This window comes from Pinus tabuliformis, chromosome 7 (assembly GCF_031772625.1).
Source record: "Pinus tabuliformis cultivar Carrire ecotype Pingquan chromosome 7, CPIR1, whole genome shotgun sequence".
NCBI lineage: Eukaryota > Viridiplantae > Streptophyta > Pinopsida > Pinales > Pinaceae > Pinus > Pinus tabuliformis.
Genome location: NC_142293.1, coordinates 1829122011 through 1829148293, shown reverse-complemented (window position 1 = coordinate 1829148293; position 26283 = coordinate 1829122011). Strand labels below are relative to the sequence as shown.

The window sequence follows — 26283 nt, the reverse complement described above, 5'->3', positions numbered from 1 at the left end:
TGATAGTTGATTTTTAAATTTTTTTCGCAATGTATCAAGCTGTCTTAGGCTAAGATTTCAAAGTCGCTATACATTTAGCATTTAAAAAAAATTACTGTTGGCATAATAACGCTTTCATTCAAGTGTTCATTTTTAAAGTTTTTTTAGTCATAATTTTTTTTGATAATGTCATGCTCGAAATATTTTGAAAATTTAAGATTGTTTTGTAGTCATAATCTTTGGTTTTAATTCCATGATTGCAAAATTGTCAAGATTTTAATGTTTTTCTAAGTCGTAATATTTTATCTTTAATGTTATGGTTGAAAACAACTATAAATATTTTTTCTTAGCACCATGCTTGAAAATTGTTGGAATTTTAAGTTTTTTCAAATAAGTGATATTTTAAATTTAATGTCATGCTTAAAAATCGTTGGAATTATAAGGGTTTATAATAACTCTTTCATTTAGGTGTTCATTTTTAACGTTTTTTTAGCCATAATTTTTTTCATAATGTCATGCTTGAAATATTTTGAAAATTTAAGATTGTTTTGTAGTCATAATCTTTAGTTTTAATTCCATGGTTGAAAAATTGTCAAGATTTTAATGTTTTTCCAAGTCGTGATATTTTATCTTTAATGTTATGGTTGAAAAAAATTATAAATATTTTTTCTTAGCACCATGCTTGAAAATTGTTGGAATTTTAAGGTTTTTCAAAGAAGTGATATTTTAAATTTAATGTCATGTTTAAAAATTGTTGGAATTATAAGGGTTTTCAAGGACGCCATATTCTATCGTTAATGTTGTGCTTGAAGATCATTCGAAATTTAAAGTTTTTCAGAGTCACGATATTTTCTTTTCAACGTCATTATTAAAAAATGTTGAAAATTTATCCTGACAAAAAAAAAAAACCTTTATTCCAGCATTAACACTTTTCCATTTCATGGTGTTTTTTGCACCAAACAAAATGCCTTTTATTGTTTTTTATTGTTATTTTTTAAAAATATTGAAAATTTACTCTGAGAAAAAAAATGTTATTCCGGCATCAACACTTTTCGATTTCAAGGTGTTTTTTCATGTTTTTTTGGGATTTTTGGGTTCGAGTACCTGTTTTGAGGTAATAGTTCTCGTTTGATTGGTAACTATGTTTAGAATGTTATAAAGAAGAAATGCAAGTAGAAACTACGAAGAAGTGGGAGCTAGCCATGAAAGAAGAGATGGAATCCCTTGTACATAATGAGACTTGGGACTTAGCCAGGTTGCCTGTAGGTAAAACAACATTGCGGAATAAATGAGTTTAAAGGTTGAAGGAAGAAGATGGAGGTAGAAAAATAGTATCACCAACATGCATTTAGAGTAAAAAAAACACCTTACTCAACTCACTTTCATTTACTTCTTTATTCTTAATTTTATAAGGAAAAAAAAAAAAAAAATGACTACCTACATGGTGGTTGATAAGTGTGAAATTTATTCCTATTATAAATACTTTATGACGTATCAACATTCCTTGAATCTACTTTTCCATTTAAAAAGTATATTTACACTGAAGGTGTCTCTTTGGGGGTTGAGTTGTGTAGACACTATTCAAACCAACTATTAAGACCCATCCATTTTTATTTTCCTCCATCAAACCATTTTTTACCTCGTGGAACTCTAAACAAATGTTTAGGTTTATGAGGATTTGGTCATCTCTCGTCTAACTCATAGTTCGAGGAAGAACATGGACCAAGAGTTTCTTTTATCATGCTATGTTTTCAATTTGAAAATATTTTTTTGGATTCAATCAAATCAGTTATCCATCATCATCAAAAATAGAATCACGACACCAGGCGGTCATGTAATCAGTCTCATTTAGTCCTCCTACTTCAGGTCTTCTATATAAACAAACAATATATCCATAATTGAAAGCCATATTTGACATGGGAACTGAAAATTTGCACAGAAATTTTGAAGCTTTTTGGAGCAAGAAACAATGGGCAACGATGAGAATCAGATCTTTAAGCTCGTGGGACACAAAAAATTTGTTTGTCACAATCCCATGAGTTATCGGTTTCAAGTGAAAAAATTCCACCATGTTGAGTTCAAGTGCCGCAATGCCACCAATACCCACATGTTCTTTTCATGGGGCTTGGGTATGTAGGTGGTGGATATTTCTAATTAAAGAACTACAAATAAAACATGCCATATCTTTTCCTTACAATCCAACGATGTCATATTAACTTCATGCCACCTTATTCTTCGAAAATCGGCCAATACACCACTAGAAAGCCCCACTTGACTTTCACTTCCAATAAGGTGTGGAGATTCTTTAACAAGCATGGGTTAGGGGTTTGAGCCATGGGGATGCTTATCGAAGATGATGGAGAAACTTTCCAGAAGAGCATCGAGAATAGTGCCATGGTTATGTTGGAGCCAAGCAATTTGGTGGGCATGGCCATGGGTGAGAAAATTTGTGTGTCGGAAGTTAAGCTTTACGAAGATGTTGTTCTTCTTTCTATTAGAAATGACAATTCCGAGGGCGCATTTTTTCCCAATTACAAACCTGTTCAGTCGTTTCCATTTTCCTACGGGCTCATTCAGGTTGACCACATTGTAGGGAATGTGGAGAAACTAGAGGAAGCTAATGACAGGTGATGAGCCCCAAAAATGAGTAATTATATGGGCTCATTCAGCCTCCTAATTTGACTTAATCCACCATTATCATTAGTTTATTGCATGTTTTTATTATATTTATGCTAATAGAGTGAATTGGGTTAGTCATTATGCCAACAAGTCTAATGTGTGCTTTATGCAGATTTTTAGTCAATTTTGAGACAAAATCAAAGGTTTAAATGAGCACTTGGCAGCCAAATTCGTGGAGAGGATTTTTAGGAAGGTGTCTCCTTCATTTATTATCTCTTACCTTGAATTCTCCACCACCATCTCGGAGTTCAAGGGCCACCACATCGATTATCACAAGGGCAGCCGAGCAAGGGCTAGTAAAGTTGTTATTAACTGCAAGTTTTGGCAGCCGAGTTCCTAAAGTTTAGGATGGTTGTTGGGGTCCTCAATTTGTATAAATAAGAAGGCCTATGGTCTCAGCTCAGTTAGCTAGTTTGTAGTTCGATTTTAGTTAGTATTTTAGCTCTGCATTTCAGCACATTTTCAAGCTTTTTCTTGTGGACAGTTTTTGGGATGTAACTATTCTTTTGATCAATAAAGATGAATCCAGCTTTGCACTAGCTCTAATATTCCTTAGGAGGCTGTAGCTCTTGGGATTGGGCCCAACTCAAATGCCCAGTACCTCCTTTGTGTACTTTTATGTGTCTTTGTTGCATTCATAGAATAATTTCTGCTATTTAGATTAAAAGTCTTGCTTTGTTACTTAGGTTGTTTTTTATGGTTAAGGTAGCTTTTCATGCTTCAGGTTGATTTAATAGGTTGGTAACAGAAAATATCTTCAAAAAGGGCTACAAAGCAACCCCTGATCTCACCTCTCCCTCTGTAGGACCATGAGCTGAGACCAAGGTGTCCTTGCTACCATAAAAACAATGTTCTTGCTTCTTCATGCAATTTCTAGTGTTAGATTCTTAGTTGCAAAATTTAGTACTAGTTGTGATTACATGCTTAGATCCATTCTTGCTTGGTTTCCATAGTTGTTTTACATGATTTGCTGCCAATAAACTTCTGTTCATCATGCTTATGGTTTCTAGGTAAAATTAGGTTAAAGTAGCTAGATCTTTGGTTTTCTTAGTCTTTGTTTGATTAGTTTTGAAAAATAACGTGCAGAGCGCCTATGAAACCTCCTCTCCTACCCTTACCCCATCAATGCAACCTACTTCATCCTCTAACTCAAATTCTTGCCTCTTGTTTGCCACATTTTCTCACTTTGCCCTAGCTCCTACATTCTCGCACAACATTACTTCTCTTATCTTCGAACCGACCCAATCGCCTTAACCACTCTTCATCCTCATGCACCATGTCCTAGACCTCTTCACAGCCTCATCTAACCTCCATTTCCACTTTCCCACCGGTTTTTCCTCCATAAACCCCCAAAAATCCTCTCTCGGCTCTTCCTGTAGAAACATCCTGTAGAACCCCTGCAGACTTCCTGTAGAAGCTCACGAAAGTGGTTTCTTGAGATCCGAGCACTGTGAAACTCTCTAGAAGGGTGCTAGGGACCCCTTAGGCCCTGTTCTAACCTTCCCAACCTCCTGCAAGTGCCTACTCCATTCCCTTTCGCCAATCAACCTCTGCACAGTCAAAAACAATTAAAGCACATGCAAAATAATTCTGATAAATTACTCAAAAATGCAAAAAGATATTTTCTTCGTATTTCTTTTCAGAAGTAGCTTAGTCCCATGTATTTCACCTTTTTAGAAGTCAATGGCATCCATTTCTATAGCTTTCATCCTTTTACTTGCATCAGTAGGGTTAGTCGATAGAACTAGGGTTTGCTAGGGTTTGCGTTCCTTTTTCACTTTCAACTTCTTTCTGCAAAGTAGACTAGCTTCCTTTGAGTTAGCTTTCATCCATCACTATTAAAAGCTTCTTCTGAGAGCTCATATAAGTTGGCTTAAGTTCCTAGCGGACTTGTGCCAGCTGATCCAGTGACAGATGCGGCAAGAGCAAGTACTTGTGCATATAGCACCGTCGCTTCCATGTTTGCTATGAACTACCGGGTTGATAAAATTAAAGAAGGGAGTTCCAAGAGTTGCAACATTATTGCTGCAATACTGGGGCTCACCAACGGGCATCCTTAAGTCGATCATTGATTCCCCGAATATTCGAGTGGACGGACATGGGCATGGTCAATTTTTTAACGGCGCCCATGTCCGTCTGATTCTCGAATATTCGGGGAATCAGCAATCGACTTAAGCTTAGGGGATAATAACTATGTGGCCAAGTTTACCAGGTTTCACCATTTTGTTGAGTTCATGATAGAATACATTGGGACTGCATAGAGTGGCTTGAATTCGATGGTGTTTGTTATCTCAAAATCAGATCCTGATAAGCTGTTGGTCAGGTTGACTCTAAGTAACTATTTCAGACCTACTTTAGGCTGAGGCTTAGCCTCCTCAACCTGAGAGGGCTCTCTCTTAAAGGATTAATGATTTTGATTAAAGATAAGATGGCTAACTCTTATAGAACAACTGTGGAAAATATGAATGCTGGAAATACATTAAACAACTATCCATTGGGCTTATGGAGTCAACAACACCTCAGTATAACAGTGAACTCAACCTTACATAGAAGTCAGGGCACTCAGCATTTAGACATTCAGAACATAACTCATATGGGACCACAGTTTATAAATGCATACAGGAAATCAGAGCACATTCAGTGAATTCTGAGTGATTATACATCTATACCACTGTAAAAATTATGGAAAGGACAAGATCACATATTCTGAACATAAGAAATCCTTCATGAATCCTGAGAAGTAAAGTCAAAATTATATTACTGAAAATGAGTCTTTACATAAGCCAAATACAAGCTTTACCATAAAATTTCCAACCTTGATTACATTGTTGTTGTAGCTATATATAGAGTTCTTATTCTAACTGATCGAGATTCCTCCTCCAGCATGAGGGGAATCCAAAAACTACTTCTAATGACACCTATTAACCCTTTAACTAACTAATAAATACAACAAGGTGTTGACTAGAGTTTTTTTAGAGATCTAAATCAACTATGACTCTAACTCCATATTACATGCATGATGGCTTCTCCTCGTTCTTTGACATCTGGTTTTCTTTCAGTTTGGCTGAGATGGGTGTTTAATGCTCCATGTTGGCCTTGGATGCTGAATCTTCTTAACTGCCCAGAAATATTAGGAGACTATCCTTGCTTCTCGGCTTCAGTTTTCCCCAAAATATTCGAATGCAAAGAAGTATGTCTTTTATCTTTTAATCACCCAAAATGTAGAAGTCTGCCACGTCCTTGATGCGTTGTAAGCTTTTTCCCATGTACATGTGTGCAGGCAAAAGTTTCTTGTAAACTGTTTAACATATCCTGAACTGTGGTAAATTGCTCACTTTACAACAAAAATTCAAAATTGGATTTTGAATATATCTTTTCTCCACCTGTCTTGACCTCGTTGACTGTTGATAGCTTCAGATGATGCCTTGTATGCCTTTTAGACGTTTCCCTTTCAAAATTCCCGCTTATAATTCAAAACTGCTTGATTTGCGTTAAAATCATCACCTTCAGCAGTTTCGTAGCGCGCTACGAAACTGCTAAGTTATTTAAAACAGCTTGCTTTTAACCTGAGACCTTTATTAGTCGAGTACTTGATTGCCAAAAACTCCTTTAGACTTTCCACATGTCGAATAGGGATTTATATTTCCTCAGAAAGATAAAATCAAGCAAATTTTTCAAAACTTTAAAACAAAATCTTACTTGAAATGAAAACTCATTTAGTAGGTAGCTGACTTAGCTGTGCCTTCAGATCTTCAATTTGTTTCTTCATAGCCTTATTCCCAGCTCTCAGTTGCATATTGATCCTTCTGATGTACTTAGCTTCTTTGATTGCTGGTACTGTCCATGTGTGAAATTGTGAGTGGCCATCAACCACTGAATTCAGCTGAGCTTCTACAGCAGCATTCCCTTCCCATAGAGTTTTATAATACTTTGCATGTATGGCTACATGTTTTCTAGCGGCTTTCTTCAATTTGGAAATCTCATATTTAGCTGATTCCAATTGGCTCTTCAGGGCTGCTATATTATTTTCTTTAGCTGCAATGACTGTTTTGCCTGTGTCTTTTTGTGTCTCTTCCCCTGTTTCCTCTGTTCTTGGCAGTGCTTCCTGTACTTGCTGGAATCTCCTTGTCATATGTCTTCTCCTTGTCATAGGTCTTCTAGGTTTAAAAACGAACTCTTCAGCTGGCACATCAAATCTAAGCCTTTTTGAGGCCTTGGATTTCTTTGTGCTTTCTTGTTCTGACTGCATCAATTCGATTTGAACTGGTAGAGACTGCTCGAATTCAATAGCCTGTAATAAATCATTTAAACTTGCCTTGGACACTGGACTTTCTTCAACTGCTATAGCTTTACCTTTTTCCTTATTTATCTGACTTCTTGTTCTTACCCTTGAGACTACTTCAGATGTGATTGTTTCAGGTACAGTCTTTTTACCATGAGCTTTTTCCTTAGCTGATTGCTGAGGTTGATCTTGGATGATAAGTGGCTTCACTTGTTTTCTTACTTGTGACTTTGGAACTCTTTTAGCTCTTGCTTCTGTTTGGAGCTCAGCTATTGTAAAATCTCTAGCAGGTGGTGGAGTGAGGCCAGTCTGGCTTTTGAATCCAGCCATAAAAATGAATGAATTCCAATCTCTGTCTATCTTTTGGAGCCCATCTAAAACCAGTAGTTTAATCAAACCATGATGAAACAAAGAGGTTTCACAATCCTCTTTCCTCAGCTGTACCTTATCACACATCTTACTCAAACTTCGGAACAGATAAAAAGGTAAGTCTATGGAGACCTTCCCGGTGAAATGCAAAAGGAGTTTAAAATGGTAAGAATAAACCTTGTTATACCTTCCTTCACAAGTCAGATATTTCTGTATGCAGGTGAGTAAGTGAGCATAATATTCTTTGACATAATTCCTGGGCACTGCCTTACTTAAATATTCATTTACATAATCATCCTTCAAAAACTCCTTGCAAGGATTCATGTCAAATTTGAAATTTTTAAACCATTCCTCTTTTCCTCGTGGAATCTCTGTTACAGTAGATATCACTTCTGGAGAAACCTGCAATTCTAACATGGCTACCTTTGAATTCAAGCCTGTGAAGTTAAGTGCAAATTCCTTAGTTACCTGTGCGTGTCCTCCTTGTAACTTTTTGCAAAACTTCCAGCACCCGGCCTTTTTAAATGCTTTCTTCACCTCTTCATTTCTCAGCGTTATATCCAGGCCTTCAGGTTCAGTCCTTAGACATTTACTGGATCTGTGCTCTTTTTTCTCCATTGATTCTTCTAGATCTTCACAAACAATGACTACCAGCTCCGGTTGGAATTGTGATTCGGCTTCTATTTGAATTCAGCCTCGCTTGATTATCAGCGTCGCTTGAATTTTTCCATTTAAAACCTTTCAAGATGTAATCTTGCAGATTTCTCACTCATGCAAGACTTACGGCCATCATTAAGGTTTATGCACGGTTGTCTTTCTTGGGAATGATAATTCGTGCGTATCAACAGATCTAGTGGTGGTGATAGTGGCAATGAGAGGTAAAATGTGATAAGAGGGCTACATGAGCTGACATGAGAGGACACAGCCTATGACTCACCTAACGGATTTGATATTTCGGGAAAGATTCGCTACGAAAAGTACGAATCCATGATTTCGCAGCGCGGTCAGTTTTAAATTTGAATGATGCGCTGCGAAACTGCCTAATCATGATTGCGCTGCGAAACTGCCTAATCATGATTGCGCTATGAAATTACAAAAAGACACGGTGGGTGACATAAGATAACAGGTGGCTATGAAAAAATGGTAGATGGAGGGGAACCAATGGGAGCTGAGAACAACTTGAATCAAAAACTCTTCAAAACTCCAGATTCTAAGGGAAAAAATTAAAACCAAATTAAACTAGCACTGACCTTTGTCCTCGGGCTAGGATAAAAAGTTACATGTATCAATTTTAGTTCTAAGTGATAACAGTGGCTCCACTTGGGATAGTGTGCTCCTGTAGTACACTAAGAACTCGTATGTCCAGTGCTTTGTCCAATTTATGAAAACATAGATGAAGTTGACAAGCATCCTTTTCTAGCTTTGTGAGCCTTCACCTCGGGCTTGAGCTTCCTATTCAGCTTGTCATTTATTTGCAACAAAGAAAGACTAATAAAATGGTTATGTACAATGTTGTGAGAAACTTGGCAGAGATTCAATCAATTGTAATGCTTTAGGAACCTGCCATTAACAGGTCCTCCAGCATACGGTGTTCCATCAATCTCTTGTAGAATGTAGGTGTTATTCCCATGGAAAGCAGAAATTTGATATGGCCCTTTCCACAAATTTTCAAATTTACCATGTTTACCTTTCTCTTCAATTCTAGCTTCCCATTTCAAGACTTTATCATGGATCTGGAATGTAACTTCTTTGATCTTTTTATCAAATGCTCTCTTGATCCTGTTCTGGTTTTGTTGATGACTGTTAAACACCTCATTTCTTTTCTCTTGCAAAGCTATTAGCTGATTAATCCTTCGTTGTATAGCATTTGGTTCCTCTTCTAGTCCTTGAATCAACTTCATTACTGGTACTCCAAGGGATGTTGGGAATATAGCCTCTGCCCCATATACTAGCTCATATGGTGATGTTCCAATGGACCTCTTTGTGCAAATCCGGTCAGCCCACAAAGCATATTTCAGTTTCAAATGCCAAGCTTTTTTATTTTCTTGCAGCAGCTTCTTAATGATTCTCACAAGGCTCTTGTTTGATGATTCAACCAAACCATTTCCCTGTGGATAATAAGCAGTGGAATGTCCAAGGGAGATGTGATACTGATGACAAAAATTAATCATCCTTTTGGACTTGAAAGCTTGAGCATTGTCTGTAATGATCTTAAGTGGGCAACCAAATCTTGATAATATATTATTTTCTAAGAAAGAAATAATCACTGAATCATTTGCTTGCCTTGTGGGTATTGCTTCTATCCATTTTTTAAAGTAATCGGTGGCTGTGAGAATCCAACGATGCTGTCCTGATGAAGGAGGATGGATTTCCCCTATAAAGTCTAATCCCCACTGCTGGAAAGGTGCTTCAACATAAATAGGAACCAAGGGCATTGGCATAAGCTTTCTCTTTCCTTCAAACACTTGACATTCATGGCATGTGGCTATCTTTTTATAGATATCTCTAAACATAGTTGGCCAAAAATAACCAGCTCTCAAAACCTTGTTTGCAGTGGCTTTCCAGTAGTGATGTCCTCCACAATCCCCTTTATGAAACTCATCAATTACTTGGTCAGCTTCTTCTTCAATGAGGCAGTTTAATAATATTCCTCCCGCATCTTTCCAAAACAAATTTTGGTCATACACAAAATATCTGAGAGATTTCAATTTGGTAAACCGAGCTTTGGATTTTGAAAGATTATCAAGAGCTCTATTATGCTGCAAAACAAATGCTATATCCTTGTACCATTCTGAGATCAAGAATTTCTCATTTATTTGGACCAATTCCTCTTCATTTTCAGAAATTTCTGAGATTTCTGTGCTTAAATTAATATCAATACAGTCCAAATTTGTCTGAGTCAACAATTTGGCTAGGCCTTGACCCTTTACCAACTTTGTGGGTTTGATCTCAATGTCATACTCCAGCAGTTTTTCTATCCACTTTCCCCTTTTCCCATCTAGATCAGCTTGTGTAAGAATATCTTTTATAACAGCATTTGGGACGTATGCAACAATGTGAGAGTGTAAAACATAGATTCTGAAATCCTTAATTGCTTTCACCAATGCATAGGCTTGTTTCTCTAAGATATTATATTTCAATTCAACATTGGCTAATGTCTTGCTAAAGAAAGAAATGGGTTGTTTAGTACCTTGACTTCCTTTTTGCAATAAAACTCCAGCAATTGTGTCTTCAGAAGCGAATGTGAAGATAAGGAACTCCTTGGTAAAATCCGGGCTGATGAGTACTGGTGCTTGAGTAAGTGCCTTCTTGATCTCTTCAAATGATTTCTTTGCTTCAACTGTCCATTTAAAATCTGCTCCTTTCTTTAACATCTTTGTTATGTTCTTGACAACTTCAGCAAAATTAGGAATGAATCTTCTAACAAAGTTAACTTTCCCAAGAAAGGATTGAATCTCCTTCTTACTCCTTGGTAAATCTAATTTTTTAATTGCACTAACTCTATTAGGATCAATCCTAATTCCTTCTTCAGAAATAATATGACCAAGCAGTTTGCCAGAATTTAGAGCAAAAATACTTTTGGTTGGGCTTAGAGAAATACCGAACCTCCTACACTTCAGTAGGACCCTTTCAAGGTGCTTTAAGTGGTCTTCTTCCCTTTTTGAAAAAACTGTGATGTCATCAAGATAAACCACCACTGATTTGTCCTTTTCTTCATCAAAAGCAATATCCATTGCTCTCTGGAAAGTGGCTCCCGCGTTCATGAGTCCAAATGGCATTTTTGCATACATGAATGTTCCCCATGGTGTAGTGAAGGCCGTTTTCTCCTGATCATCTGGGTGAACAAGAATGTACCCTGAGAAACCATCAAGCATAGACATCCTTTGTGAACCAACAATGTTTTGCAGAATGAAATCCATTTTGGGGAGGGGGTAATTATCTTTTAATGAAGCTTTGTTTAAGTTTCTGAAGTCTATACAAATTCTGATCTCTCCATTCTTTTTTCTGACTGGTACCAAGTTAGCAAGCCAATTTGAGAACCTGATTGGGACAATAATTTTAGCATCAAAGAGCTTTTTCACTTCTTTTTCAATCAGTGGCATTAGAAGAGGATTAATTCTTCTTAGCTTCTGCTTAAAAGGATTTTCATTCTGCTTAATAGGAATGGTATGCTGTATGATTGAAGAGTCATATTGTTTCAAGTCAGCATAGCTCCATGCAAAAACATCAATGAATCTTTTCATCATCTCAACATATTTAGTCTTCATATCAGCTGAAAGGAATTTTGAAATCTTGACTATCTTAGGCACAACCGAGTCTCCTAAATTGCAGCTTTCTACTTCTTCTTCATTAGCTTGTAGTCTTGGTGCTTTGAACACATCATTTTGATCAAATAATTTCTCAAGGGGAATGAGGCCTTTAGGAATTAAGTTGTTTTGTAATTGTAAGACTTCAGAGCTTTCCTTTGACTCTATTAACATATTCTGCTGATCTATCTGATTGTGTTCAAACTCTCCTTTTAATTCAATGAAGTTCCTTACATGCTGATCATCCTCAAAAACTTGCCAATTTGTGATATTATCCAGTATAACTGGTCTATGGCGAACCTCCACTTCATAATTTTCAGAAGAGTGCTTAGGAATGATAAAGAGACTGGCTGAAACGGCAAGAGAATCTGCAATAGAGTTTTGATCTCTAGTTTTGATGCTAAAAGAATAGGATTGAAATTTTTCCAACATCTCCAACACTAAGTTTCTGTATGCTCTCATCCTTGCATCCTTAGTTTGATATTCACCTTCTACTTGTTTAATTACCAATTCAGAATCTCCACAAACAGCAATGTTTTTAGCTTTCGATTTTATCAAGGCTTCCAAACCTAAAATCAAAGATTCGTACTCAGCCATATTGTTGGTACAATCAAAGTTTAATTTGTATGAGAGAAACTTACTTTCTTCAGTTGGACTAGTGATCCAAATCCCAGCTCCTGCTCCTTCCTTTCCTGCTGATCCATCAAAGTATAATGACCAGCAGCCCATGATGTCTCTTTCATCTCCTTGCTGCCCTTCTTGACACTGATTTTCCGCAGGTTCATCTTGTGATTCTTTTGCAACTGATTCATTGAAAAGGATAGCTGACCCAAGACCAGTATCACATGAATAAATAGGAAAATTCTGAGGCTTGTCTTTGCTGCTTACCATATAGGCCATCCTTGTCTCGCGATACAACCTCCTTTGTTCACCAAACACTGGGATGATAGCATATGTAAGGTCCATCTTCATTGTGCCCTTGATTTTTGCTGCCCATGACCTTGAAAGAAGCATTCCAAACTTTGGTGGAATGTCTGCAACAACAATATCCATAACAGTTGTTTTTGCTAGAATTTGTGTGAGCCCCACAACAACATCTTTTATCAAACCAATGCAATGGACTCTTTTTGAATCAAAGGAAAATAAATCCTTATATGGCCTAGTTACCTCTAACCCCTGAGTCTAACATAGCATTATGTAGAGTCATATCATGAATGCTAATGCTTATGTAAAAAGGGGGAAACTCTTCATTTTGTTCATCCTCAAGTCTTGGACCCAAGCAGATAACAGGGTTATCTTCTTGTACATTTAGGATATCAGCCACTCCTGGTTGTGAATTAAGCATTTCAAAAATTTTGCTTCTGTATTTGTCTACCTTGAGAATTTCATTAAAAGGGACTGATATCTTAATTTTTGCAATCTCATTCTCAAAATTAAAAACAGAAGTAGTCTTGTCAATTTCTTTAGGAGGAGGAAGAATTTGAATATCCTTTTTGACAAGAGGAGAATCATCCTTACCTTCAACCACCTTTGATTTTTCCTTTTTATCTTCAACTGTCTTTGAGGTATTCTTCTTGGGCTGTGCTTTGTTTGCGGTAATAGGAACATCTCTATTCCTAAGATTATACTGCTTTTGCATCTCAAAGATAGCATGCTGATAGCCCTTTAAAAAATCTGAAGGCTCTTCTCCTGATTTTATCATACTGGACTCATCATGTTCCTCCTTAGTCAAGAAAATCCCTGACACTTCTTCATCAAAACAATGGATTGATTCCTCAGGGACTTCAGGCTCATCTTCTTCATCTACCAAATTTTGTTGGAAAGGAGGTCTCACTGGAGGATCTGCCTGCTGATTTCTGTTGTCTCTTGGCCTTTGCTGATTCTGAGGTCTTCTGAACTGAGGCTTCCTGAATTGAGGTTCCTGCTATGCTGGAGGAGCAGAAGCATTCCCAAGAGCTAATCGGTCCATCAATTTCTCCATGGTTTTCATCATTGTTTCAAACTTGTCTTCTTGAGCAGAGGTAGAAGGTTTCTCTTCTTCCTTCAGCTTAGTCTTTGCCATCTTTGATTTCTTAGCAGCAAGCATATTCACCTCTACCTTAATTGCATCATTTTGCATGTCAGCAAGAGAGGCAGACTCCCTTTCTCTGAGTAAAAGAGAAAAATCTGAATCAAATGATTCAGCATATCTCAATTGTGCCAAAGCTCCAGGAGGTTTCAAATGAGCTGGAATAGAATTGCATATTTTGTTAAACCTCTTAGAGAAGTTTTGGACAGTTTCGTCTGGAGCTCTTCTAAGATTGTTGTATTCAGTAAGGGCTTGGACAGGGTTGGTTCTATTTCCCCATTTCCTTAGAAAGCTATCTTCAAATTCTACCCAACTATGAATGCTTCCGGCTCTAAGGGCTTTAAACCATTTTCTGACTTCCCCAATGAAAGTTTGAGCAAACAATCTTAGTTTTACATCTTCATCATCCACTTCTTCCCTGTCAACAAAATCATTGAACCTATCCACATGTTCCTCTGCTGTAATATCTTCATCTCCTCCCCATGTTGGAATTCTGGCAGCATATTTGCTAGGAAGATCATGTAAAACAGCAGGGAGAGCTAGAGGAGCATACCTAGCAGGTATAGCCATAATGAATGGAGGAGCAGTGATAACAGGTATTGTATGACCGGTGGGAGCAGAACTAGTGTGAGATAGTGTCTGAGGACTATTTGGACTAGCAGAGGCAGAAGATAAAGTATGGGTACGAAAAGGACTATTTGGACTTTGCAAACCACTGACAGAGGAACTCCAATTTGGGAGAGGTAAACCAGTTTTGGATTTGAGCAAAACTTCAAAAGGATCAAGCTCTTTGAGTTGATTCAAATCTTCTTCTTCTAACAGTAATTCTGAAGTAACAACCTCCCAAAACTCTTCCTTATCTTTTTGTGACACTAAGGATGAAGTATCAATGCCTCTTTTTTGTAAATCTAAAATAATTCCAATAAGTTCTTCTTCGTTCTCAGACCTCAACAATACCTCATGAATTTTATCATCTACAATTTTATCTTCAAGACTTCTAGAAAATTCAGGGAACAGAGATTTTGATACAGATGAAGTACCTAGTATATCAGGAAATCTTTGCCTACTCCTTGAGATGGTGTTTGGATTATCCACAGGAGTAGGTGGATCTGGGTCAGGATTACTCCTTGTATATCTTCCTCTCGAAGCCACCTTTTTAACTTTAAGATTGTATGGAGTCACCAAGGTAGAATGCAGCCTCGAAAACCTTCTGAGCTCCTGCTACCTTCAGAAGTTCAACTTCATGATTTCGAGAATGAGTAATCTTCAGGCTCCCGGCAGACGCACCAAAATGTTATCACAAAATCATGCCCCTAATAGGTTGCTGATCAGGAAGACCTTATGTAACTCTTTCAAACCAACTTTTGGCTGAGGCTTAGCCTCCTCAACCTGAGAGGGCTCTCTCAAAGGTTAATGATTTTGATAAAGATTAGATGGCTGACTCTATGAAACAAGTGAAAAATATGAATGGTTGAAACATGATCAGTAAACATCCATTGGGCTTATGGAGTCAAGAAATGCTTCAATATAACAATGAACTCAACCTTACATGGAAGTCAGGGCATTCAGCATTTAAACATTCAGAACATAAACTCATATGGGACCACACAGTTTATAAATGTATACAGGAAGTCAGAGCACATTCAGTGAATTCTGAGTGATTATACATCCATACCACTGTAAGAATTAAGAAAAGGACAACATCACATATTCTGAACATAAAAAATCCTTCATGAATCCTGAGAAGTAAAGTCAAGCATGTATCACTGAAAATGAGTCTTACATAGGCCAAATACAAGCTTTACCATAAAATTTCCAACCTTGATTACATTGCTGTTTCAGCTATATATAGAGTTCTTATTCTAACTGATCGAGATTCCTCCTCCAGCATGAGGGGAATCCGAAAACTACTTCTAATGACACCTATTAACCCTTTAACTAACTAATAAATACAACAAGGTGTTGACTGGAGTTTTTTTAGAGATCTAAATCAACTATGACTCTAACTCCATATTACATGCATGATGGCTTCTCCTCGTTCTTTGACATCTGGTTTTCTTTCAGTTTGGCTGAGATGGGTGTTTAATGCTCCATGTTGGCCTTGGATGCTGAATCTTCTTAACTGCCCAGAAATATTAGGAGACTATCCTTGCTTCTCGGCTTCAGTTTTCCCCAAAATATTCGAATGCAAAGAAGTATGTCTTTTATCTTTTAATCACCCAAAATGTAGAAGTCTGCCACGTCCTTGATGCGTTGTAAGCTTTTTCCCATGTACATGTGTGCAGGCAAAAGTTTCTTGTAAACTGTTTAACATATCCTGAACTGTGGTAAATTGCTCACTTTACGACAAAAATTCAAAATTGGATTTTGAATATATCTTTTCTCCACCTGTCTTGACCTCGTTGACTGTTGATAGCTTTAGATGATGCCTTGTATGCCTTTTAGACGTTTCCCTTTCAAAATTCCCGCTTATAATTCAAAACTGCTTGATTTGCGTTAAAATCATCACCTTTAGCAGTTTCGTAGCGCGCTACGAAACTGCTGAGTTATTTAAAACAGCTTGCTTTTAACCCGAGACCTTTATTAGCCGAGTACTTGATTGCAAAAAACTCCTTTAGACTTTCCACATGTCGAATAGGGATTTATATTTCCTCAGAAAGATAAAATCAAGCAAATTTGTCAAAACTTTAAAACAAAATCTTACTTGAAATGAAAACTCATTTAGCAGGTAGCTGACTTAGTTGTGCCTTCAGATCTTCAATTTGTTTCTTCATAGCCTTATTCCCAGCTCTCAGTTGCATATTGATCCTTCTGATGTACTTAGCTTCTTTGATTGCTGGTACTGTCCATGTGTGAAATTGTGAGTGGCCATCAACCACTGAATTCAGCTAAGCTTCTACAGCAGCATTCCCTTCCCATAGAGTTTTATAATACTTTGCATGTATGGCTGCATGTTTTCTAGCGGCTTTCTTCAATTTGGCAATCTCATATTTAGTTGATTCCAATTGGCTCTTCAGGGCTGCTATATTATTTTCTTTAGCTGCAATGACTGTTTTGCCTGTGTCTTTTTGTGTCTCCCCTGTTTCCTCTGTTCTTGGCAGTGCTTCCTGTACTTGCTGGAATCTCCTTGTCATATGTCTTCTCCTTGTCATAGGTCTTCTAGGTTTAAAAACGAACTCTTCAGCTGGCACATCAAATCTAAGCCTTTTTGAGGCCTTGGATTTCTTCGTGCTTTCTTGTTCTGACTGCATCAATTCGATTTGAACTGGTAGAGACTACTCGAATTCAATAGCCTATAATAAATCATTTAAACTTGCCTTGGACACTGGACTTTCTTCAACTGCTATAGCTTTACCTTTTTCCTTATTTATCTGACTTCTTGTTCTTACACTTGAGACTACTTCAGATGTGCTTGTTTCAGGTACAGTCTTTTTACCATGAGCTTTTTCCTTAGTTGATTGCTGAGGTTGATCTTGGATGATAAGTGGCTTCACTTGTTTTCTTACTTGTGACTTTGGAACTCTTTTAGCTCTTGCTTCTGTTTGGAGCTCAGCTATTGTAAAATCTCTAGCAGGTGGTGGAGTGAGGCTAGTCTGGCTTTTGAATCCAGCCATAAAAATGAATGAATTCCAATCTCTGTCTATCTTTTGGAGCCCATCTAAAACCAGTAGTTTAATCAAACCATGATGAAACAAAGAGGTTTCACAATCCTCTTTCCTCAGTTGTACCTTATCACACATCTTACTCAAACTTCGGAACAGATAAAAAGGTAAGTCTATGGAGACCTTCCCGGTGAAATGCAAAAGGAGTTTAAAATGGTAAGAATAAACCTTGTTATACCTTCCTTCACAAGTCAGATATTTCTGTATGCAGGTGAGTAAGTGAGCATAATATTCTTTGACATAATTCCTGGGCACTGCCTTACTTAAATCTTCATTTACATAATCATCCTTCAAAAACTCCTTGCAAGGATTCATGTCAAATTTGAAATTTTTAAACCATTCCTCTTTTCCTCGTGGAATCTCTGTTACAGTAGATATCACTTCTAGCGAAACCTGCAATTCTAACATGGCTACCTTTGAATTCAAGCCTGTGAAGTTAAGTGCAAATTCCTTAGTTACCTGTGCGTGTCCTCCTTGTAACTTTTTGCAAAACTTCCAACACCCGGCCGTTTTAAATGCTTTCTTCACCTCTTCATTTCTCAGGGTTATATCCAGGCCTTCAGGTTCAGTCCTTAGACATTTACCGGATCTGTGCTCTTTTTTCTCCATTGATTCTTCCGGATCTTCACAAACAATGACTACCAGCTCCGATTGGAATTGTGATTCGGCTTCTATTTGAATTCAGCCTCGCTTGATTATCAGCGTCGCTTGAATTTTGAATTTTTCCATTTAAAACCTTTCAAGATGTAATCTTGCAGATTTCTCACTCATGCAAGACTTACGGCCATCATTAAGGTTTATGCACGGTTGTCTTTCTTGGGAATGATAATTCGTGCGTATCAACAGATCTAGTGGTGGTGATAGTGGCAATGAGAGGTAAAATGTGATAAGAGGGCTACATGAGCTGACATGAGAGGACACGGCCTATGACTCACCTAACGGATTTGATATTTCGGGAAAGATTCGCTACGAAAAGTACGAATCCATGATTTCGCAGCGCGGTCAGTTTTAAATTTGAATGATGCGCTGCGAAACTGCCTAATCATGATTGCGCTGCGAAACTGCCTAATCATGATTGCGCTATGAAATTACAAAAAGACACGGTGGGTGACATAAGATAACAGGTGGCTATGAAACAATGGTAGATGGAGGAGAACCAATGGGAGCTGAGAACAACTTGACTCAAAAACTCTTCAAAACTCCAGATTCTAAGGGAAAAAATTAAAACCAAATTAAACTAGCACTGACCTTTGTCCTCGGGCTAGGATAAAAAGTTACATGTATCAATTTTAGTTCTAAGTGATAACAATGTTGGTGAGTAATAACAAGATGTTTTTGTTTCCTATGAATGAGTTCATGTTTGGGACCAAAAGGAAGTCATAGATACAGACTTATTTGGAGCACAACGAGGGCCCCAAATTGAAACATTTGGCTCTCACTTGCTTTGATATATTCTCTATGCTAAAGGTGATGTTCATACATATTGAGATTGAAGGGTTTGAATTTATGCCCAAACCTCCTCCCACATATTGAAAAAATTTGAGAAGTAGAGTTGCAGATGTGTTAAGCAAGAAAGAGATGGAGGAGTGCGAGGACTTTAGGGTTTTGGTAGATAGGGATGATCAAGGGGTGATTTTGCAGATTTTACTTATTTATTTTTAATTAAATAGTGTATGCCCGACTCAACCCCGCAAAGTTATTTTAATTATTTATTTTTAATTAAAAATACATTTAAAAAATAAATTAATAATATTAAGTGAGATTTTAAAAATAATGTGTTTTGAATATTTAATTCCTTGATGCAGTAGTGTGTTTTTAATAAAATTATTGATGTCATTAACATGACATCAATTTTGATTGATTTCCACATATGATTCAATTGATGGATTTAAATCTATTTTAAATTTAATTTTTTTCCCAAAATTCTAAAATACTTGTATTAAAAAAGTGAAATTGTTGACTAACTATCTCTGTCAATTTATTTTAAAAATTTTCTTTGAGGATTCCAACCATACCTCATTCAGAAAAAGTCAAATCCATTATTCAATTTTATTACATAGGTGGTCTAAATTTGTCACTGGTAGGTCCGCTCAAAACCTGCATGAAGAATCATGTCAACTTTCCATCCCATGTGTTTTCTTCTCCCACTATGAGTACATATTCAGGTGAGAGAGACAAACATATAAAATTACACCTTTTTTTGTCACATCATGTAAAAGCCTTGGTTTTTGCTCCACTAGCGTTGGAACAATGTGAAAAAATATCTCGTTAATTTGTGTCGCGTCTTCATATTTTTTATTTAAATTTATACATGGATTCATGGTAAGATTAGGATAATTCCTCCTTGTAGGTGTATGCGCAAATCCAATTCATCCATTTAGGGTCTTTTAGTGGGGGGAAGAAATAGGAAATGGAGTTATCAATGAGGTGGAGTACATGTGAAGGGATTATGAACTTAATTCTGACAAAATAATATGGGTGAGACTGGGGCTGGAGCTTAGCGCGTGAACAATTAGCTAGGGTTACAGGCTTTTGCAGAGGTTTTTCTCAATGGAAGGACACAAACGAGGGAGCTCCACTCCCTCCTACAAGCAGGTTGTGGCCAATAGAGGTTAAAAACCAATAGAATATGATAAAGGTCCTTCAGATGGAAGGAAAAGGAACAATGAAGAGGAGCAAGATGGTACTAAATCAAGGGAGAATAATAGCACTAAAGAAAATGAGGAAGCAGACAAGGAACAGGGAACAAAAGACAAAGCACAAAAGGGACCATGTAAACCCAAAGCTACGATCACACCCATAGTAGTTTTAAATGATCCTGCTTTGCAGGCGCACAGGGACCACATGCAGACATATGCAATCATTTGTAAATTCATGGGCTTATGGCCCACTAAAAAAGCTTTACAGATGTGGATTAAATACCACTGGAAACCAAAAGGAAGCATAGACCTACATCTGGGGTCAAAGGGATTCTTTAATGTGGTCTTTGCAAATATTGAAGATAAGGACAGAGTATTTGAAGGAGGGCCTTACTTTTATGCAGCAGCAGGCCTTTATATGCGACCATGGATTATGAATTTTGTCCCAGATCATGAGACTTTTACCTCGGTCCTGGTTTGGGTTAGACTCTATTCCTTACCTCTTGATTACTGGCAAATAGAATCCTTATCTGCCATAGGGAATAAGTCAGGGCGCTTTGTCAAAGCTTTTGAGGCCACTAGAAGGGGAAAATATACTTCCTTTCCAAGAATATGTGTGGAGATGGATCTCTCTGGAGCTCTCCCAGATGGGGTAATATTGGAAGTGTTTGACGAAGAATGGGTGCAACGAGTGGATTATGAACATATTCCATTCAGATGTCGCAAATTCCATGAGCATGGGAACCTATTTAGAGACTGCCCTCTCAGTGAAATATAAAACAAGAGTAAAGCTAACATCATGAAAGATACTAAAAGATTTCACAAAGTCGCACATAAAGGAAAAGGAGGCAAAAGGGGGCCGAAGCCACAACAAACAGAAGGGAAATAGGCCAGTTAGAACAGGTTCCAAGTACTAGAAGAAGAATAAGAGATAGCAAAAGTAGATCAGGCAAAGGGAGGAAGTCCAGTGGAGGAGGAGAACGAAGAAGATGGGGAACAAACACAAGATATTAATAAACAAAGAGAAACTATGATGGGTGATACAGAACTGGAAATGGACCAGGAAATGACCCAGAGTGAGCTGGAGATGGAGGACCATGAACTACAGGAGATTCTTGATAAAGAGAACCTAGATCTGGAAGGATTCTTGAAACAAGGAACTAGGGAAGGGGTAGACTCGTTACCTCCAGAGGAATTCAACAGAGTTCAGCAGCTGTTTGTATGGAAAACTCAGACCAAAGGGTTGGAGAAGAAAAGAAACAATGAAAATTAGGGCAGCGAAGGTGTGAAAACTATAAAAACCACACCAGGATTAGCACCCAGAAACCCAGGAAAGAAAAGAGGCAGGAAAAAGCAGAACGAGCTATTGATGGAATGTGGAAAGCTAATGATAGATTCAGGTAAGATGAAAGACCTAACCAGCTACTCCTTTACAAATATTTAATAATGAGGTTCACTTCTTGGAATATTAGGCGTCTAGGTAGTAAAAGAAAACAAAGATTACTTAGTAATAGAATGAAACAAGCAGCACCGGATGTGATCTTCATCCAGGAAACTAAATGTTCCATTCAAAAAATAAAAGAAATTCATAGCAAATGGCTCAATCGATTTGATTTTCTGGAAGTCAAAGCACAGAATATAGCAGGAGGCATACTCACTCTTTGGAACCCCCAAAAAATTGGCATTATAGATGCTGAGGCATCTAGGGATTACTTATCAGTGGTCATTCAGCCTGTGGGAGATAAGGAAACATACCTGGTTACGAATGTGTATGGCCCCCAAAGAATGGATGGTAAACTCAAGTTTCTAGATTCTCTGGAGGATCTCAGAGATAGACATGCAGGAATACCATGGATCTTGGGGGGTGATTTCAACATGATCAAATCACTTTCAGAGAAAAAAGGGGGAACCAAAATTCTAAGTAAAGACTCTTTGGCATTTCAAACCTTTATAGATAATATGAAGCTAGTGGACATTGTAACGAGTAATGGTATCTTTACTTGGAACAATAAAAGAGGAGGAGAGTCTTAGGTGGCCTCAAAATTAGACAAATTCATAATCTCAGAGGACCTTATGCTCAATGACAAGGAAATGGTAGCAAGAGTTCTCCCCTTTGGAGGCTTTGATCACTGGCCGGTTCAACTAGAGGTTCAGGGCATTGGTACCCCCAGGAATAGACCTTTTAGATTTGAGAATATCTGGCTCTCCCACCCAGATTTCATCAGCAACATTGCCAACTGGTGGTTAGAATATTTGAATATTCAAGGCACAAGAATGTTCTTTCTTCAAAAAAGACTAAAACATATCAAGCTCAGGCTCAAAGACTGGAACAAGAATGAATATGGGAATATTTTTGAAGCAAAAAAATCTGTCGAAGGTAAAATGTAGGAACTCAACCAAGCCCTTATCAAGGATGGCTTTGATAAAGTCAGAAGTGATCTAGTCACCAAATATCATCAAGACTGGGAGAATCTATGTAAACAAGAGAAAATATTTTGGAGACAAAAATCTAGAGTTCAATGGCTAAAAAAAGGAGAACGTAACACTATATTTTTCCATAGATCCACTATGGCAAATAGAGCTCACAACAGGAGTTCTTCGATCAAGGACGAGGGAGGTAATCTTCTCAATTCTCATGAAGAAATAGAAGTTATGCTAGTTCAGCACTTTCTAGGTATAGCAAATAAAACCTGTTCAGATAGAGAACATTTCATCAGGGACTTAACAAGACATATACCTAGGTCGGTGTCTAGAGAGGACAATTTCAACCTTAATAGGCCAGTGACTGAAGAGGAGATTAGTGATGTCCTCAAGGAAATGCAGAATGGTAAGGCGCCAAGCCCGGATGGTTTCAATATAGATTTCTTTAAATCTTGCTAGAATATAGTCAAATAGGATATTCTGAATGTAGTAGAAGATTCCGGGATGAATAGAACCTTTTTGAAGGCGCTAAATACCTCCTTTATCTCCCTGATCCCTAAACAAGATTTGGCTCAAACTCCTGACAGGTTTAGACCCATACCCTTGTGCAATGTGGTTTACAAGATAATATCCAAGGTTGTGGCCAATAGACTCAAACCTCTTCTTCCTTCCCTAGTTTCTATGGAACAATCTGGATATGTGGAAGGTAGACAAATTCTCAATAACATCATTCAAGCACATGAGGTGGTGCACTCTCTGAATAGCAATAGGAAGGCTGGAATGATCATGCAATTGGACATAGCCAAAGCTTATGGTAAGCTGAATTGGACCTATATCAAGAAAGTTCTTATTTCTTTTGGGTTTGATCATAACTGGGTTAGATGGGTCATGGCCCTAGTTACTTCTTCCAGCTTTTCAATTTTGGTTAATGGTTCTCCCTCGGAGACTTTTATTCCTTCAATAGGCCTTAGACAGGGAGACCCACTCTCTCCCTTTCTCTTCATCCTTATGATGGAAGGACTGGGTCAATCTATTAAGCATGCACAAGAAGGTGGTAAGATCAAATTTCTCCAACTTTAAGAAAATGAACATGCCTTAACTCATCAACAATTTGTTGATGATACCATGCTGCAGGGAATCACCACGGTCAAAGAAGCTCTTTCGTATAAGCAAATCCTGAGTGACTTTTCCATGGCTTCAGGTATGGAAGTTAATCTCTCCAAATCTAAGATTTTTTTCTTTAATACTAATATTGCTATTCAGAGGAATATCTCCAGAATTCTGGGCTTTCAAAGGGAGATCCTCCCATCAAAATATTTGGTAGTTCCTCTAACTACCAAACCTTTACACAAGAGCATATGGGAGTTGGTGATTAACAAGTTGCAAGATAAAATCAGGAAATGGACTATTATATCTTTAAACTTGGCTGGTAGGTGGGTGCTTACAAAGGTTTTCCTTCAATCAATCCTAGTCTTCATGCTATTAGCTCTCCCAGCACCAAAAGGAGTCCTGCAACAATTTAGAACCATACAAAGAGACTTTCTTTGGGGCAAGGGGGAGGAAAGAAAGAAATGGGCCTTGGTAGCCTGGGAAAAAATATGCAAACCTACAAACCATGGGGGTCTTAGATTGGATGATCCTGAGATTCTTAGCAATGTTTTAGGGGCAAAATTATGGTGGCGCTGGGTAAAAGACCCAGAGGCTCAATGGGCTATTATTTGGAAAGAAAAATATGCCAGCACTTGGAAAAATAATGATCACATAAGGATGTATGGAAATATAAAGGGCTCACACATTTGGAATAAGGCTTGGGAGAATAGGGGCTTATTACAAAACAACAACTTTTGGGAAATCAGAGAGGGAGACTTAGCTTTATTCTGGGAGGATAAATGGCAACAAGAACCTATACTATTAAAAGAGGACTTGGGGGACCTCAAAGAAGAGACAGATGCTAAAGGGTTATCTAAGGTAAAAGATTTTTGGGACCAAACCAACAGTATAGGAAAATGGAGAACCTGGAGGAACTTTGATTTTAGGGATGACAACCCCCTGAAAGCTAAAGCAGAGACACTAATGAAAATGTTAGAACAAAGGAAGATTTTAATGTCAGGGGGGCATGACCAACTGAGATGGGGCAACAATAATGAGGGCACCTTTAATCTTAAGGAGGCGAAACTCATACTCCTTGATCTGGATTCCCATGTTCCGGATAGGATTTGGCAAGACCTATGGAGGCATCAAGGCTGGATGAAAATTAAACTCTTCATGTGGCTGGTTCAGCATAGGAAAATTTTGACCTGGGATAACATTCGGAAGAGGGGTGTCCTGGGGCCTTCCAGATGCCAGCTCTGTGAAGCCCAAGAGGAAACAATGGAGCACCTTCTCAACAATTACATTTTTACCTCCAGGTTGTGGGATTATTTTGCCACCATTTTCCAACAGACTGATAGAGACAAAGGAAGTATTATTAACACCCTAAACAACTGGAGAAGAAACTTTTCAGATTATGAAGTTCTTGGCTCAACATGGGCTCTTATGCCAAGCTTCATTATTTGGAATGTTTGGAAAGAAAGGAACAATAGAATCTTCAAGAATGAAAAGAAGCCATCCCAACGCCTTTATGAGAAGATCTTAAAACAACTCAAGGAGACGGTTGGAACTATAGTGCGAAATCTCCCTAAGAACCCACCTTCAGCAGCAGAATTGAGGATTCTCAGTAAGCTGGGTTTGCAGGGACTTATTCCTCAGGGCCTAGATAGGAAGGTAATATCAATGGAATATGAGCAAGATTTCTGGCATCCTCCCCCTAAGGGTTTTTTGAAATACAACATTGATGGGGCTTCAAAAGGCAACCCAGGCACTGCTGGTTATGGAGGGGTGTTAAGGGATGAGAACGGAAGTATTCTTTTCATCTTCTATTGCCATTTAGGAAGAGCCACCAACAACATGGCGGAATTAATGGCTATGGAGCAATGTTTAGATTTCCTAGAACATGATAACCGCCAAAATGTGATTGTTGAAGCTGATTTAGAGTTAATCATTAACTCGGTCAAGAGAATCAGCTGGGGTACAAAGCCGGAAAAAGCCTCAAGAAATTGGAGGCTGATCCAGGTCTTTCAACAGATTTAGTGTCACCTCCAATGCCTTCAAATAGTAAGTTTTAAACATGTTTGAAGAACGGCCAATAAATTGGCAGATCTTCTGGCCAATCATAGAGTGATTTGCACAGAAAATTGGGTTGTGATGAGTTGGCAAGAGTTGCCTCAGAACAGATTAAAGGCGAATTGTTATGACCAGGCAGATGAAGATAGGATGGTGTTTCGGAACAGAGCCATGGAGGCGGGGTCCGGATGACTCAGTTGCTTTATGAATAACATTTTTTTCACAGGCGGGTCTTTAGTGGATTGCAGGCCATTATCGGCCTCCAAAACCCAGGTAAGCACATTCATAGAGGCTGCAGGTGGTAGCTTCCTATGAGTCTCTAGTTTTTGGACAATCGGCAGGATGGTGGGAGTTACATCTTTCATTGGTTCAGGTAGAGTAGATACAATGAGCGACTGAAATCCAGGAACTCTCGGCGGCCTCAAAACCCTGGGTTTTCCTTCTTTGATCACAATATCGCGTCTGGGGTGGTTTTTTGGTGATCGCAAGCCTTGCAAGCGGGAAGTGGTTTTTCTGAACTTGGAGCAATTCCATTCAGTGAGCTACACGTGGTAGTGGAGTCGGAGGGAATACCACCCCTCATCGCGTGCTATTGTTCGGTGATGTAGTCATGTGCTATATGATCCTCAGCCATCAAATTAAGCAAGGCGGATCTATGGTTGGGATCAATTGAGAATGTTGGTGGGTCCATGTGGGTAAGTGTCGTGCTTCTAAG

At 38.1% G+C, this 26283-nt stretch overlaps 1 pseudogene; it reads left to right on the top strand.

Moving 5' to 3' along the window:
• The first annotated feature begins 2313 nt into the window (after nt 1-2313).
• Nucleotides 2314-25760, top strand: LOC149255713 (4-hydroxyphenylpyruvate dioxygenase-like; annotated as a pseudogene).
• The last annotated feature ends 523 nt before the right edge of the window (nt 25761-26283 follow it).